The sequence below is a fragment of the Bufo gargarizans genome, chromosome 2, assembly GCF_014858855.1.
Source record: "Bufo gargarizans isolate SCDJY-AF-19 chromosome 2, ASM1485885v1, whole genome shotgun sequence".
In the NCBI taxonomy this organism is placed as follows: Eukaryota; Metazoa; Chordata; class Amphibia; order Anura; family Bufonidae; genus Bufo; species Bufo gargarizans.
In genome coordinates, this window is record NC_058081.1 from 387448603 (window position 1) to 387464567 (window position 15965).

At 41.4% G+C, this 15965-nt stretch overlaps 1 long non-coding RNA gene across 1 annotated transcript; it reads left to right on the plus strand.

The window, feature by feature from the left end:
• The first annotated feature begins 2555 nt into the window (after positions 1–2555).
• On the plus strand, positions 2556–15716 carry LOC122926334. The gene is made up of 3 exons (XR_006387658.1): positions 2556–2734; positions 5165–5317; positions 15357–15716. It is a non-coding gene; the product is annotated as an uncharacterized LOC122926334 (long non-coding RNA).
• The last annotated feature ends 249 nt before the right edge of the window (positions 15717–15965 follow it).

The following is a 15965-nucleotide window of genomic DNA, read 5'->3' on the forward strand; positions in this document are numbered from 1 at the left end:
ATGATATCTTGGTCATCATCAGGTATTGGCTTAACTTTGGCAGGCAAATACTTATCTGCAACAATCTCATCTCTGCTATGCAGTAGCTCTCTCAAACCTGTTATGCTTGGCTGGATAAATCGGAAACTCTTCCTCTTCTGTTGGAACTTAAGGTAGCTGTAGTTTGTAGTCTGTCTCTTACTTAAAATCCTAGGAATTTCTTGTCCTGGCTTTAGAGTACCTTAAACTTCAACTCAACTTCGATGAAGGCAATGCAAGCCCAGGAGGGGAAAAGCAACCATGTAGACTTCAGAGGCAGGGCCTCTTGGCCTAGCAGAGAAGGCAACGCTCTGCTAGCCAAAACAGAACCTCTCCCCAGGAGGGGTAGGCAGGAACTGCTCACTAACTTCTCCCTAACACTGAACTTCTCCCTCGCTAGAGAGGGAAGGGAGGGACCAGAAGATTCCTCTCCAGAGAAACTATCTCTGGCCAATGGCTGCTGCCATCTGCAGGTGGACCAGGTTATTACACTTGAACATAACAGTTTCAGGAATAAACATGCACGTTATTAGGCTATGACATAAAATACATTAGATGTTATACGTTAGCACATAGGAGATGGTAGCAATGTGCAGAAGGAGTAGTAATGACACTCTGGGACATTACATTCCACCTTACTTAAAGGCAAGTCGCCCTTGTGCTCCAGGTAGAGGTAGAGGAAATATATACAGTGCTGCCCATAATTATTCATACCCCAGGCAAATTTTCACTTAAAGTTACTTTTATTCAACCAGCAAGTCATTTTTTGACGGGAAATGACATCGGTGTCTCCCAAAAGATAATAAGACGATGTACAAGAGGCATTATTGTGGGGAAAAAAAACATTTCTCAGCTTTTATTTACATTTGAGCAAAAAAATACAAGATGTTCCGCACTGTGGAAAATCTCAGAAGACGTGGTCGGAAGCCAAAAATGACACCTGTGCTGGCCAGGAGGATAGTTAGAGAGGTGAAAAAGAATCCAAGAATCACCACCAAGGCCATCCTGGTGAATCTGGGTTCTGCTGGTGGCAATGTCTCAAGGCAGACAATCCAATGGACACTGCACAATGCAGACCAAGGAGGACGCCACTTCTCCAGATAAGGCACACAAAAGCTCGCTTGGCCTTTGCAAAAGCTCATCTGGACAAAAAAAGAAGACTTCTGGTCTTCTGTGTTATGGTCAGATGAAACAAAAATTGAATTGTTTGGTCACAATGATGTTTCCTTCATTTGGCGTAAAAAAGGAGAAGCCTTCAACCCCAAGAACACCATCCTTACCGTCAAACATGGTAGTGGGGGGGGGGGGTTCAGCCAATGGACCGGGGAACTTAATCACAGTAAACGGCACCATGAAAAAAGAGCAATACATGAGGATTCTCAACGACAACACCAGGCAGTCTGCAGAGAAACTTGGCCTTGGGCACCAGTGGACATTTTAGCATGACAATGATCCAAAACACACAGCAAAAGTGGTGAAGAAATGAGTAGCAGACAACAACATTAACGTTTTGGAGTGGCCCAGCCAGAGTTCAGACTTGAATCCAATTGAGAATCTGTGGAGGGAGCTAAAGATCAGGGTGATGGCAAGAACATCCTCCAACCTGAAAGATTTGGAGCTCATTGCTAAAGATGAATGGGCATAAAATACCGGTGGAGATATGCAAAAGGCTGGTCTGCAATTGTAGGAAGCGTTTGATTGCTATAATAGCCAATAAAGGCTTTTCTATTGATTATTGAGAAGGGTATGAATAATTTTAGACTGGACACTTTTTGCTCAAATGTAAATAAAAGCTGAGAAATGTTTTTTCCCCCCACAATTAAGCCTCTTGTACATCGTCTTATTATCTTTTGGGAGACACCTATGTCATTTCCAGTCAAAAAAATTCTTGCTGGTTGAATAAAAGTAACTTTAAGTGAAAATTTGCCAGGGGTATGAATAATTATGGGCAGCACTGTATATATATATATATATATATATATATATATATATATATATATATATATTTATTCTAAGGATATTAATAGTAAATAACATACTGCATAGAAAAGACAAAGTTTAGCAACAGCTGCCAAGAGGTCTCTGCTTCAATGAGTAGGGGGTCCGGCAACAGTTTCCCTCTCAGGTATAACCAGAGAACCAAACAGGTGTGCACTAAGCGATCATTACTGACTTTACTTTGTGTATCGGGCCACTAATACCAAAGTAAATTCAGGGGTGACTTCACTTCATCGACTCACCGCTATGCAATGAAAATCCCCGCAAATAGAAGGGTGACACTATCCGGGGTCCCTTCTGGCAACAAGGCAGTGGCGTAGCTATAGGGGTCGCAGCGGTCGCAATTGCGACCGGGCCCCTAAGTCAGGGGGGCCCACGGGGCCCCCTCAAGTCAGGAGAACACGGCCCGCAGCTGATAAATGAGTGAAATCAGATTCACAGGGGGCGGAGTGGAGGCGAGGCCGTGCGTGACTCGCACTGTGCAGGGCAGGCTAAGTGAGGAGGGAGGGGGAGCGGCTTCAGTTGAGGTCGGACGACGAAAGAGGAAGCTGTGTGCAGTGGTGCTGGCTGCCTGCCAGTGACTGTACGAGTGAATCACTGTCTCCTCCGTCTCCTCTCCTGGCTGAGAGCTCCACTCCTCCTATCCTGCCACCACTGCCTGAGCGGCTGAGCCTGCGACGAGTGCGACTTTGCCGCTGCCTGACTCCTGTCTGCTGAGGTGAGAGTGACTGGACGGACCATCCGACCGGCCTGGGGTCCTGGTGGTCCGGTCCAGACCAGTCTAAGTGTCTGTGACTGTCCCTACTCTCTCCCTGAGTGAGTCCAGGGGCCCTACCCGCCTGGTGGGAGCGCCGGTGGTGGTGACATAGATAGTGATAACTTAAGCCCAGCAGCCCCAGACCAGACCAGTCAATACCCGTCCCCCTCCTTTAGGAAACAAATATCAGTCAGTACTAGTACTACTACTCTCATCAGATGTGACTGCAGGCAGCACAGCAGCAGGCCTGAAGCGATCGATCAGCCAGGATTAATGTGCACAGCCTGGGTGGGAAGCCCCCCTTACCCTGGCCTGGCCTTAGGCAAGTGACAATCTGCCCCCCCCCCCTCCTCAATCTTAGGCAAGTGACAAACCCAGCTCTGCTACATCTACAATGAGCAACTACAACAAATGCAATGCCAAACTGCAGTTCAATGGGTCCAGTGGAAGCTATCCAAGGCATCACATAGAGGAACTGCTCAGCCTGTCGGATCCGTCCTGCCGCTATTTCGCTGGACCGCTGCGCTGTCATCATTGACTATAATGGGGATGGGGGCGGAGCTCCTGCGCAGCACGGCACTGCGCGGTGAGAGGTCACCAGACAAAAAAGTCAGACTTGCAGTACTTTTCGGCCACCAGCCTTTCACTGCACACTGCCACGCTGCACCGGAGCTCTGTCCCCGTTCCCATTATAGTCAATGGGGATGGAGTGGCGGCAAGGCGAAATAGCGGCAGGACGGATCCAAGAGGCTGAACAGCCTGTCGGATCCGTCCTGCCGCAAGTGTGAAACTACTTTCAAGTGTGAAACTGCTCATGGCCGTGGGAGATCTAGGATGGGTGCTTGGGTGGGAGCTCTGGAAGGGGGGGGGGTGGGAGGCCCGATAGATATGTAGGGGCTGGGGGGGGGGCCATAAATTTTTTTTGCTATGGGGCCCATGCATTTCTAGCTACGCCCCTGCAACAAGGTCTAATTATGCATTACGCTATGTCACCTTGATGATTAGAACAGATAGCTGAATATAGTTCCATAAAGAGAGGCCTAAAGCGTTAGGACTAGGAGAATTAGTCACACTTGAAACACTCCAATAATTTTGTATTTTAGGAGGAGGAACATTTTCTCCTACAACTCCAGAGATAATAGCAGCTGATCACCCTTAATGGTGTTAAAGGGAACCTGTCACCAGGATTTTGGGTATAGAGCTGAGGACATGAGTTGCTAGATGGCCGCTAGCACATCCGCAATACACAGTCCCCATAGCTCTGTGTGCTTTTATTGTGTAAAAAAAACTGATTCGATACATATGCAAATGAACCTGAGATGAGTCCTGTCCCTGACTCATCTCATGTACAGGACTCATCTCAGGGTAATTTGCATATGTATCAAATCATTTTCTTTACACAATAAAAGCACACAGAGCTATGGGGACTGGGTATTGCGTATGTGTTAGAAGCCATCTAGCAACCCATGTCCTCAGCTCTATGCACAAAATCACGGTGACAGGTTCCCTTTAAGTTTGCTTGGAACATAACCATTAGTTCTGCTCAAGCACAATACCACTTGGTTTAGAACCATTAGTTCAAATTGTACTCAGAGGCAAACATTATTGAGCAATACTAGATAGGACGTCATTGTAACGTACCAGACACACTCAGAGGCAGTTCATCGTGAGTAATAAAGTAAGGTGCTGACCACATGGCTAAAATGGTGAAATGTATGAGTTGCATAATAAGTGCATAATAAAACATATTGCGGCACCTGTAAAAGAATGCCTACAATAGGCATATTTATTGAACGTTGCTGAAAAGGTAAAACGTTAGTGCAAATATATTTAAGGCACATTTTTTATAATGCAAATAGTGCAATAAATGAATAGTGAAAATAAATCACTTTAGAGTCTCTTTCTTCTGTTCTTGAAGACAAAGTGCATTACACTGTCACTTTAAGTGTAATAATAGTTCTTTTTGTAATCCAAGGTAAATAATGGTAATCTATGGGAACAATGTTATAAATTGCAATCCACAAAGCACATAATCATTTGTAATCCACATGGGCAGGGCAGTAGAGTCATTTGTAATCCACATGGGTAGTAAAGTAATTTGTAATCCACATGGGCAATAATGTAGCAGCACAGGTCATGAGAACCATTAGCAAAGGGCTCCCAAATAACCTGAAAAAGGGGGAAAAAGGAAATAAAGGAAGGTGGCGCTGTTGAGCGCAACTTGGAGGTAGTTGTAGTTGGGGGGAGTCCTAATTGCATGTGGTCAGTGGATGAGGGCGAAACAGGGCAACCTGAATTATAAAGACACATAGAACATGCCGAAAGACCCTCACCTCTCAGACGCAGTCCACACCGTGGCTCCCAAAGTCATTCCTTTTTTTTTTATTGAAGGTGCAGTTAGTCCAGCTCCTTCGGACGGTTCCAGGCTCCATCGGGACCATGTCCAAGTTCCTGCAAGGGTGGCTCCTGGTCTATTGAAATGTCTCCAGATAGTCTGGTCAGGACTCTGGCTCAGCTCCGCGAGGATCTCCTCTGGTATCAAAGGTGGGGTCTGCATCCAATAGGAGTAATGGAAGCCTTGTGGGCTTCGTTTACAAGTCTATCATCATCCTTGTACATCTGAGGGGTCAGGGCCAGACTTCCTGATCGAACTTGGGCGCTGTGAACCGGGCCCTCTTCCTCATGCTGCTGTACTGTTGGCTCTCAATTGGGTCAGCCTGCCAGTGGAGCCCCAAGAAACCAACTGACTGGTGGCACTGATCTTAATGGGATGCACCTCTCTCACCAGGTGCAGGCGTACCACAGGCCGAGGGTCTGTATGGCAAAAGACACACTGTATACCGTTCCTCCTGAGCAGCGGAGGGAGAGCTCCAGGCACCTCCACCGTACCTGCCGGCACGGGGATAGCCTGGGGTTCCTTCCTCCGGTACCGCTTGCGCTTCGTCTTAGGTGCCAGCGTATCATCCTCCTCTTTGGCAAGTACTGGAGACAATGGAGGGGCTCTTACTTCAGGGAGCTTATTCTGCCGTGCAGACAGTACATGAAGGAAGAGCTTTGGGGGCGGAGTTTTTGCTTTCTCCCTTCATAATAGAAAGTAGTTCCCTGTGGGCAGGGCTTGGTTTTCACGCTTCAGCGAGGGGTGTTCCTTCAGTTTCGCACCTCTGGGCATGAAGAAGATGCTGCGCCATAGACTGTAAAAATTGTGATTTAACTCTTTGGGCGCCGGCGAGTTTTGCACTCCACAACAAAGTCATTAAAGTTACTTTCAAAGGCAGATTTGGAAATCCAACAACTAAATAAAGTTGGTAGGCACACAATTTTGTACAGTTCTTAGGCTACTTTCACACTCGCATTTTGGACATATCTGTCATGGATCTGCAAAAACAGATCCGTTACAATAATACAACCGCATGCATCTTGTCGGGATAATTATAGGCCCAAAATGAATCAAACATGAATTGCTATTTTAAATAGGGTGGTATCTGCCAAGTTGTGATAACTGTCCAACATTTTGTGTGAGCTTATGGAAAGGCCACACGTTCCTAAAGTGTATTTTTATATTTTTCTCTATAATTATACCAGTTTGAGGGAATACTTGCTTCCTTACAGATTATGTTAAACACAAAACATTTATCCATATATCCTAGTTATAGTGGATTTATTTAGTTTTAGCATAAACTAATTGATAAATCATATATATATATATATATATATAAATATATATATATATAATATTCTATATTGGCACATGTTATAACAAGGTATTGATAAAAAATATATATATATATATATATATATATATATACATACATACATACACACACTTGATGCCATGAGTATCCCACTAAAAGAAAATGTATTCTTAGGATATATGGAAAGCATTTACGAAGGTTTTCTACTAATAGAAGTTTATCAGAAAATCTAATGTTATTCCAGGTGACATTACTCAATAGTTTGGACAGTTAGATATACAAACCCATGGTGAAAATGTAAGGCCCATTGTATTTCTTATCAAGCCCATAATTTCAAGAGTCTGGGAGAATCATGATGGTCCCAGTAAGTCTGGAAAGATTGCTTTAGAGTGTCAAAGAAGTATCTCCCCTCTTTGATATACATTGAGAAAGGTCAAAGGTTAATGTGTAGCATAATTCTGATGTTAATATGTTACACAACAGTGCCATCTGGAGACAGTTTGATATCATGACACCGTTCACAACAATATTGCATTGTGGGTAAATATGATCTCATAGGATCATTACCATATGAGCACACCCATCCGATGTGATTGGGAAACTCTAATCTGGAAGGGTGTGATCATTTGATACGTTTTTGGATAAAAAAGCACACATAGGAGAAAGAGGAAGACAAGTTGAGCTCTTTAGAGGAGTCTATCAAGATTAAAGCCATGGTGAGATGCGCTATGATGGACCACCCAGCTTTCCTAGGCGCAGAAGTGAGATTCCTACTAGGACTTGGTAAGAGACACAAAGAATGATATTTCATTTTATTCAGACTAATTTGATAGTGTGGGTGAAATTATACCATCTAGATTGGCAAATAAATAAATACATTAAAGGGTCCATTCACACGTCCGTTTTTTCTTTCCTGATCTGTTCCGTTTTTTGCGGAACAGATCAGGACCAGATCAGGACCCATTCATTTTCAATGGGTCCTGGAAAAAAATCGGACAGCACAATGTGTGCTGTCCGTTTCCGTTGTTCCGTTCCGCATGTCCGTTTAAATATAAAATGTCCTATTATGTTCCTGAAAAATCGGATCCTGGTACAATGCAAAGTCAATGGTTCCGCAAAAAACAGAAGACATTCGGATGTCATTCCGTATGTCCTCCGTTTTTTGCGGAATCCGTTCCTGGAAACACATAGCAAATTTTTTTTTTTTTTTTTTTTTTTTTTCAAAGAAATCCAAACAACTTTATTTGATTATTGAAATGTATACATGTTTCCGTTTTTTGCGGATCCGCAAAAAACGGATGACATACGGAAACATTTTCAGGAACAACAGATCCGCAAAAAACGGACCGAAATTCGGATTATAGAAAAATACTGACGTGTGAATGTAGCCTAATTCATCGATCATCTTCATATTGATATGTAGTCTTAGGATATTGTGAGGCTTCATTCTACCTGCAGAAGAATCTAGACTCATAATCTAGCAAAGTATTAAATGATTGCTTTTATATATATATATAATGAAAAGAGGGCAGGACTCTGGTCTTGTGGTGAAAATAAGGTGATGTTTATTACACCCAAAAGCAATGCGGCATTTCAGCTCTCTTAATGGAGCCTTTGTCAAGCCTCTTTTCATAATTTTTAGCTTATTGTTCCTGGTCCGGGAACTATTGCGTAATTTGCACCTGGCAAACTTATAGAGTGCTGCTGTTTGTTTTCTCTTCATATATATATATATCTATATAGAACATCACAGTAAAGACTTGTTTCAAGTCCTTCCCATTTAAGATATGGTCTAGCAAAGATCCTAGATCCCTGTTATTTGTCTTAATAATCTTACCAAAGTTATATGTGTGAAAATAGTCCAGGATGGGTTCGGAAGGATACAGTTATCTCTTCTAAGTTATATCCTTGAATGTATTTGCCCATTCTGGAAGTCATGTGGGTGTAGTTGGTTAGAGGGGGCAGAACGTATTTAGCATTCCATATTGATGTCTAGGATTAGACATGCCCGTTCTGATATCATGAGGTTTTCTCTGAACAGAAGTAATGTATATAACTTCTGTTCCTATTTTGATATCCTAACCTAATAATAGCTTGGTTATAATGTGACAAGTTATTTCCACTTACATGTATTGTTAAAGTGGTTTTCCGGGATTGGGGACATTGATGTAAGAGAACAATAAGCACATAAATATTAAATACAGTCCTGTCATACCTTTGCAAGACTTTTCTGATGCCCCGTTTTCTTGTCCTAAATTCTCTGCCGGAAGAGGCACTTTTAAAAAGATTCAGTGACGTACCGGGTCCCTTTCTACAGAGCGAAGCCTCTGCTTACGCTTTGCAGGGAGCCCGGTGACGTCAATGCCAGCCTCAGTGATTATGCAGAGCGCACGGAGGGGCGGAAACTAGGCGCCAATGCATTGCGCCAAGCCCCGCCCCTCTGGTCCGGTGACATCACCGGGCAGGGCGCATTCTTAGCAAGGATGGAGGGACTGAGCCATGAGGCGCTTATGGGCGTGACTAAGAGGGAGGAATAGTTGCGGCAGGAGGTGGAATATGAATTAGGGGGACGGCTGCATGAAGTAAACAACGCAATGCTGTGCTGGAAGTTACCGCACACATAAATATAGTAGTAGGTAATAGGTAAACAATCAGTGGGGGACTGTAGGAGCCCAGCTGAAGTGTAAAAATACCTAAAAACATCTGGGGGGACCTTCAATCCACTATTTAACAGTGATTTAACTGTTTAAAAAAAAAAAAAAAAACTATCTTGATCCCGGACAACCCCTTTAACCTCCTCCCGAATGACTAACAAAGGGATGCGTCCTGCGGGCGGCCATGTTATTCCTCCTGGACACATTGATGCGTCACCTCGCGAGAGGCAACTGAGAAGTTGATCTACAGCCTGCCAGCAGCGATCATTCGATGGCAGGCTGTAAATGCGATTTTTTTTAACCCCAAAAAGGTATATTAGACGCTGTTTTGTTAACAGCGTCTAATATACCTGCTACCTGGTCCTCTGGTGGTCCCCTTTGCTTGGATCGACCACCAGAGGACACAGGCAGCTCTGTAAGTAGCACCAATCACCACACTACACTACACCCCCCCCCGTCACTTATTAACCCCTGATCACCCCATATAGACTTCCTGATCACCCTCCTGTCATTGATCACCCCCCTGTAAGGCTCCATTCAGACATCCGTATGTGTTTTGCGGATCCGCCGGCAATGTGCTTTCCGCATTTTGCGGATCCGCACATTGCCAGAACTATATAGAAAATGCCTTTTCTTGTCCGCAATTGCAGACAAGAATAGGACATGTTCTATAGGCTCTACAAATAACGCAGTGTTCGCCCGATCAGGCCTGATCTTGTGCGCACACTTGCGTTCAGTCCGCCCCACCGCAGTGACCGAATTCATTTTTTTCTGATCACTGCAAAAACACTGTAAAATCGCTGTGGCGCTATAAAGATCACTTTTGAGGAGCATGGCGAGTTCATAGAAGATTTTTTTTGGCACAAGTTAGCGGAAATTGATTTTGTTTTTTTTCTTACAGAGTCTCATATTCCACTAACTTGTGACAAAAAATAAAATCTTACATGAACTCACCATACCCCTCATGGAATCCAAATGCGTAAAAATGCCCTGTGAAATCCTAAAAGGTACTCATTGGAATTTGGGCCCCTTTGCGCATCTTGGCTGCAAAAAAGTGTCACACATGTGGTATCGCCGTACTCAGGAGAAGTAGGGCAATGTGTTTTGTGGTGTATTTTTACATATACCCATGCTGGGTGAGAGAAATATCTCTGTAAATTGACAACTTTGTCTAAAAAATATTTTTTAAAGTTGTCATTTACAGAGATATTTCTCACACAAAGTATGGGTATATGAAAAAATACACCCAAAACACATTGCTCTACTTCTCCTGAGTACGGCGATACCACATGTGTGACACATTTTTGCAGCCTAGGTGCGCAAAGGGGCACAAATTCCAATTAGTATCTTTAGGATTTCACAGGGCATTTTTACGCATTTGGATTCCAAAATACTTCTCACGCTTTAGGGCCCCTAAAATGCAAGGGCAGTATAAATACCCCACAAGTGACCCCATTTTGGAAAGAAGACACCCCAAAGTATTCCGGGAGGGGTATGGTGAGTTCATGTAAAATTTTAGTTCGTGGAATATGAGACTTTGCAAGAAAAAAAAAAAAAAAAAAAAAAAAAAAAAAAAAAAAAACGATTTCCGCTAACTTGTGACAAAAAATAAAAACTTCCATGAACTCACTATGCCCATCAGCGAATACCTTAGGGTGTCTACTTTCTGTAGAACCTCAGGAAACATGACAGGTGCTCAGAAAGTCAAGGTGCGTAAAATTATTTTTTTGTACCATAGATTGTAAAAGCTATAACTTTTACCCAAACCAATAAATATACACTTATTGCATTTTTTTTTTATCAAAGACATGTAGAACAATACATTTAGAGAAAAATATATATAGAAATTTAGTTTTATTTGAAAAATTTTACAACAGAAAGTGAAAAATGACATTTTTGGGTAAAAATTTCGGTCATTTTCGATTAATATAAAAAAAAATTAAAAATGTCAGCAGCAATGAAATACCACCAAATGAAAGCTCTATTAGTGAGACGAAAAGGAGCTAAATTCATTTGGGTGGTAAGTTGTATGACCGAGCAATAGAACGTGAAAGTAGTGAAGTGCAGAATTGTAAAAACTGGTCTGGTCATTAAGGGGGGCTGAGGTGGTTAAGCTTGTAATGCTTTATATCAATGCTATATATATATATTCATTTGCATGTATCAATGTGTTTATTTACTTATGTATGTTAATAACCTTGTAACCAATAAATCTGCATATTTTTATAATACCTGCGTATTATTGTATAATGCAGAACTACATTTTTATCATTAACATCATCTCACGTCAAAAGAACTTATTATCTGAGAAAATAGTCAGACTCAGATGTGAATTGTATCGATTAGGTTGTCTACAACTCACCAGGTCATGATTTTAAGAATTTATTACAAATTTTATACAATTTTTTTTTCATCGTTATCCATTTTTATGACCATAGTTAATCATTTTTAATTGAATTATTACCGCCCGACATAAATGGAGGTCCCACCAAGATGATTGATGAGATTACATATTAATGATTAATTATTATGTACAGTGCTGCCCATAAATATTCATACCCCTGGCAAATTTTGACTTAAAGTTACTTTTATTCAACCAGCAAGACATTTTTTTATGGCAAATGACATAGGTGTCTCCCAAAAGATAATAAGACGATGTACAAGAGGCATTATTATGGAAAAACATTTCTCAGCTTTTATTTACATTTGAGCAAAAAGTGTCCAGTCTAAAATTATTCATACCCTTCTCAATAATCAATAGAAAAGCCTTTATTGGCTATTATAGCAATCAAACGCTTCCTATAATCGCATACCACCTTTTTGCATGTCTCCACAGGTATTTTTGCCCATTCATTTTTAGCAATAAGCTCCAAATCTTTAACGTTGGAGGATCTTCTTGCCATCACCCTGATCTTTAGCTCCCTCCACAGATTCTCAATTGGATTCAAGTCTGAACTCTAGCTGGGTCACTCCAAAACGTTAATGTTGTTGTCTGCTACTCATTTCTTTACCACTTTTGCTGTGTGTTTTGGATCATTGTCATGCTAAAATGTCCACTGGTGCCCAAGGCCAAGTTTCTCTGCAGACTGCCTGGTGTTGTCGTTGAGAATCCTCATGTATTGCTTTTTTCATGGTGCCGTTTACTGTGATTAAGTTCCCCGGTCCATTGGCTGGAAAAAAAAAAAAAAAAAGCATTAGGTTCCCACCACCATGTTTGACGGTGGGGATGGTGTTCTTTGGGTTGAAGGCTTCTCCTTTTTTGCGCCAAATGAAGGAAACATCATTGTGACCAAACAATTTAATTTTTGTTTCATCTGACCATAACACAGAAGACCAGAAGTCTTCTTTTTTGTCCAGGATGAGCTATTGCAAAAGGCCAAGCGAGCTTTTGTGTGCCTTATTTGGAGAAGTGGCGTCTTCCTTGGTCTGCATTGTGCAGTGTCCGTTGGATTGTCTGCCTTGAGACATTGCCACCAGCAGAACCCAGATTCACCAGGATGGCCTTGGTGGTGATTCTTGGATTCTTTTTCACCTCTCTAACTATCCTCCTGGCCAGCACAGGTGTCATTTTTGGCTTCCGACCACGTCTTCTGAGATTTTCCACATTTTTTGCTCAAATGTAAATAAAAGCTGAGAAATGTTTTTTTTCCCCCACAATAATGCCTCTTGTACATAGTCTTATTATCTTTTGGGAGACACCTATGTCATTTCCCGTCAAAAAATTACTTGCTGGTTGAATAAAAGTAACTTTAAGTGAAAATTTGCCAGGGGTATGAATAATTATGGGCAGCACTGTATATTGTTGCTAGCATTAGAATGCTACAGCCAGATCACGGTTACAACCCTTAGAAGGGCGTGGTCTATACATAGTCAATATTACTGTCCTGGTACTAAAGGGGTTAAGTCCATACCAGAACCACAGATGAGTTGTTGCAGTAAAGTGTTATTACACGAATGTAACCAGTGCATGACATGTAAATCAACTCAGGAGTTGTTTGTCTATGCTAAACACAATTGATGTTTTTGTATCGCTAGAAATTAATTTAAAATTGTCCCAAGATAGGAAACAGATGTAGGTCTCATTAGCCTAGGCGGTACAGGGTCCGTTCTAGTCTTTTGTTTGACTCAGGAACCTTCTTATTAATTCCTGGCCAGTTAACTCCCATAATTGGAGATTTACCCCCATATATGTAATAGACTCAGATCACAGTAGTTGATTTTATTGAGGACCCAGATTACAGGGAGGCTGAGTTTAGTAGCTCAGGGCGTTACAGGATAATAGAGGAACTTTATACATAAAGTCTGACCCAATGTTATTGATAAATAGAATCTATAAGAGAACAGTATTAAACAGGTTAGTGATATTGATGTAACTCTGTTCTTCTTTTTAATGTTCCTGATTCTAAGTTGCATAAATGCAAGACATATAAACCGGCAATTATGAAACATAATTGTGTAAATCACCTAAAAATTTATATAGTTGTTCCCAAAATGTTCAGTCACTTAGGTGAGAAAGTGGGTCTATGGCTATCGTCCATATTTTGACTTTTCCTATAATTTAAACCCAATACCTCCTATATTTGGAGAAGATACCCTTAAAAGTAATGCACTCCAGTCATTATTTTGACTCAAAGGGAAGTGCTAGATTACAGGGGAATGTGAGTAGTAACTCAGGGCAACCACAATGTAATTAAACTGGTTTATTGCTATACATGCCAATATAACCATGTTTTCTTATAGGATCCTAATGTACAATTTGCAATTGCCGCAGATATGATAATCCCCAAGGAGGGAATTGTTTTAGCTATCTCTGATTAATCATATCAGATTTTTTTATCTGTTTGTGAATTATTTTTTTAAGCAGAGTACCTAGAACCTGTTAATTTGTTTTAGTAGTGAAAAGCGCAAAACTGTATTTAAATAGCTCTGTTAACTAACTCCTAAAGGAGGGGTGAGGTGTAGTTTGCTGTAACAGCAGACCACAGTGTACTCCCAGGGGTCACAGAGCTGTGTCATGTATACAATCAATTTTCTTGCAGATGCTGTATGTCCCAAAATTTTGCCCACCGTCTTAAAGATGGGAGGGGGGAAGTCGTGCATTCCTAAGTCTAGGTACATGTCAGTGAAGAGGTCAGAGGTCGCAGAGCTGCGCTGCAAGCTGATTTTTAAGTCAGACTAATGAAAAGGAAGCGTAAGATTCTCCCAACTCCATTTGAATGTAAATTCTTTATCTCATGAAGTGACTAAAGAGTAAGGGTCCATTCACACGTCCGTTTTTTCTTTCCTGATCTGTTCCGTTTTTTCAGGAACAGATCAGGACCAGATCTGGACCCATTCATTTTCAATGGGTCCTGGAAAAAATCGGACAGCACAATGTGTGCTGTCCGTTTCCGTTGTTCCGTTCCGCATGTCCGTTTAAATATAAAACATGTCCTATTCTTGTCCTGAAAAATCGGATCCTGGTACAATACAAAGTCAATGGATCCGCAAAAAACGGATGACATTCGGATGTCATCCGTTTTTTGCGGATTCCGTTCCTGGAAACACATAACCAATTATTTTTTTTTTTTTTTTTTTTTTTTTTTTCAATTTTTTTTCAAAGAAATCCAAACAACTTTATTTGATTATTGAAATGTATACATGTTTCCGTTTTTTGCGGATCCGCAAAAAACGGATGACATACGGATGACATACGGAAACATTTTCAGGAACAACGGATCCGCAAAAAACGGACCGTTTTTCAGGATGAAAAAAAACAGGACGTGTGAATGGACCCTAAAGGAAAACTTGTTTAATACTTTGCTGAGCTAGGAATGTCCAGTAAACGAAACAAACTGCTTCATTGAATTAATAATTATAGAAAGTCAATAAATGATTAATGATATTGATTACTAATCAAATTTTTCCACAGGATCATTAACATAATGTTTGTGTAGAATTTTATTTCAGTGCTAAAAGAGCTGAACTGATTTTGAAAAATCTAAATATCATGTGACTATTGATTTGGTTATTATCCTAAATAGGCATAACATCTAAGGCTGTATTACCCTAGCAGAGGAAGAATATCATCTATTCATGATACCCTGTAGTTTGTGTTTCTTTGGAAAAATAAAAAAACATAAAAGTCCTCAACTAGCTGCTGGCTAAGTATGGCATAAGTCAAAGGCCTAAAATAGGCAGGTTGTTTGACAAAGTTTTTGCTGCATTGTTGCTCACACTGTCTGTTGTTTTCTTAAGTCATGCTTAGATGATGGCCCAAGATGGGATCACACGTTGATGGAAGGACAGATGGCGGAATCCTAAAAGTCTTTGCATCCAGAACAAAGAGAACCTGAGGTCAAGGTTATCCATGACGCAAGAGACAAGTTTGGGATCAGCTGGAGTCGCCATGTAGAGGCTCGTAACTCTGTACCCCAGAACCTTATTGACCTGAGGGCTGCCCTTCAAGAAGAATGGGATACCATGCCCCAGCAGGCAATAAGTTGACTTGTGAACAGCATGAGATTTTGTTGTAAACCTGTAATTGATGCTCAAAGCCACATGACTAGTTATTGAGACACTGACATTTTTGGTGGGGGTATAAATTGTTTGAGATGAGAAAAACACCATTGCATGCTTCTACTTAAAGGGCTTATCCCATGAATAATGTGAAAAATGAAAATCATATAGTACATGACACTCTCTTTCTAACAAAGCTAGAACCAGCCCTGTACCTCACATGGATCCAGAGATCTCCCCATTCATTGCTCTGCCTGATTTATATCAAGCTGACAGCTCAAGGGGAGTGTCTTTTCTGCTGCAGCTCAGGAGGTGTGTCTCAGCTCTCCCTATCACAGCTCAGGAGGC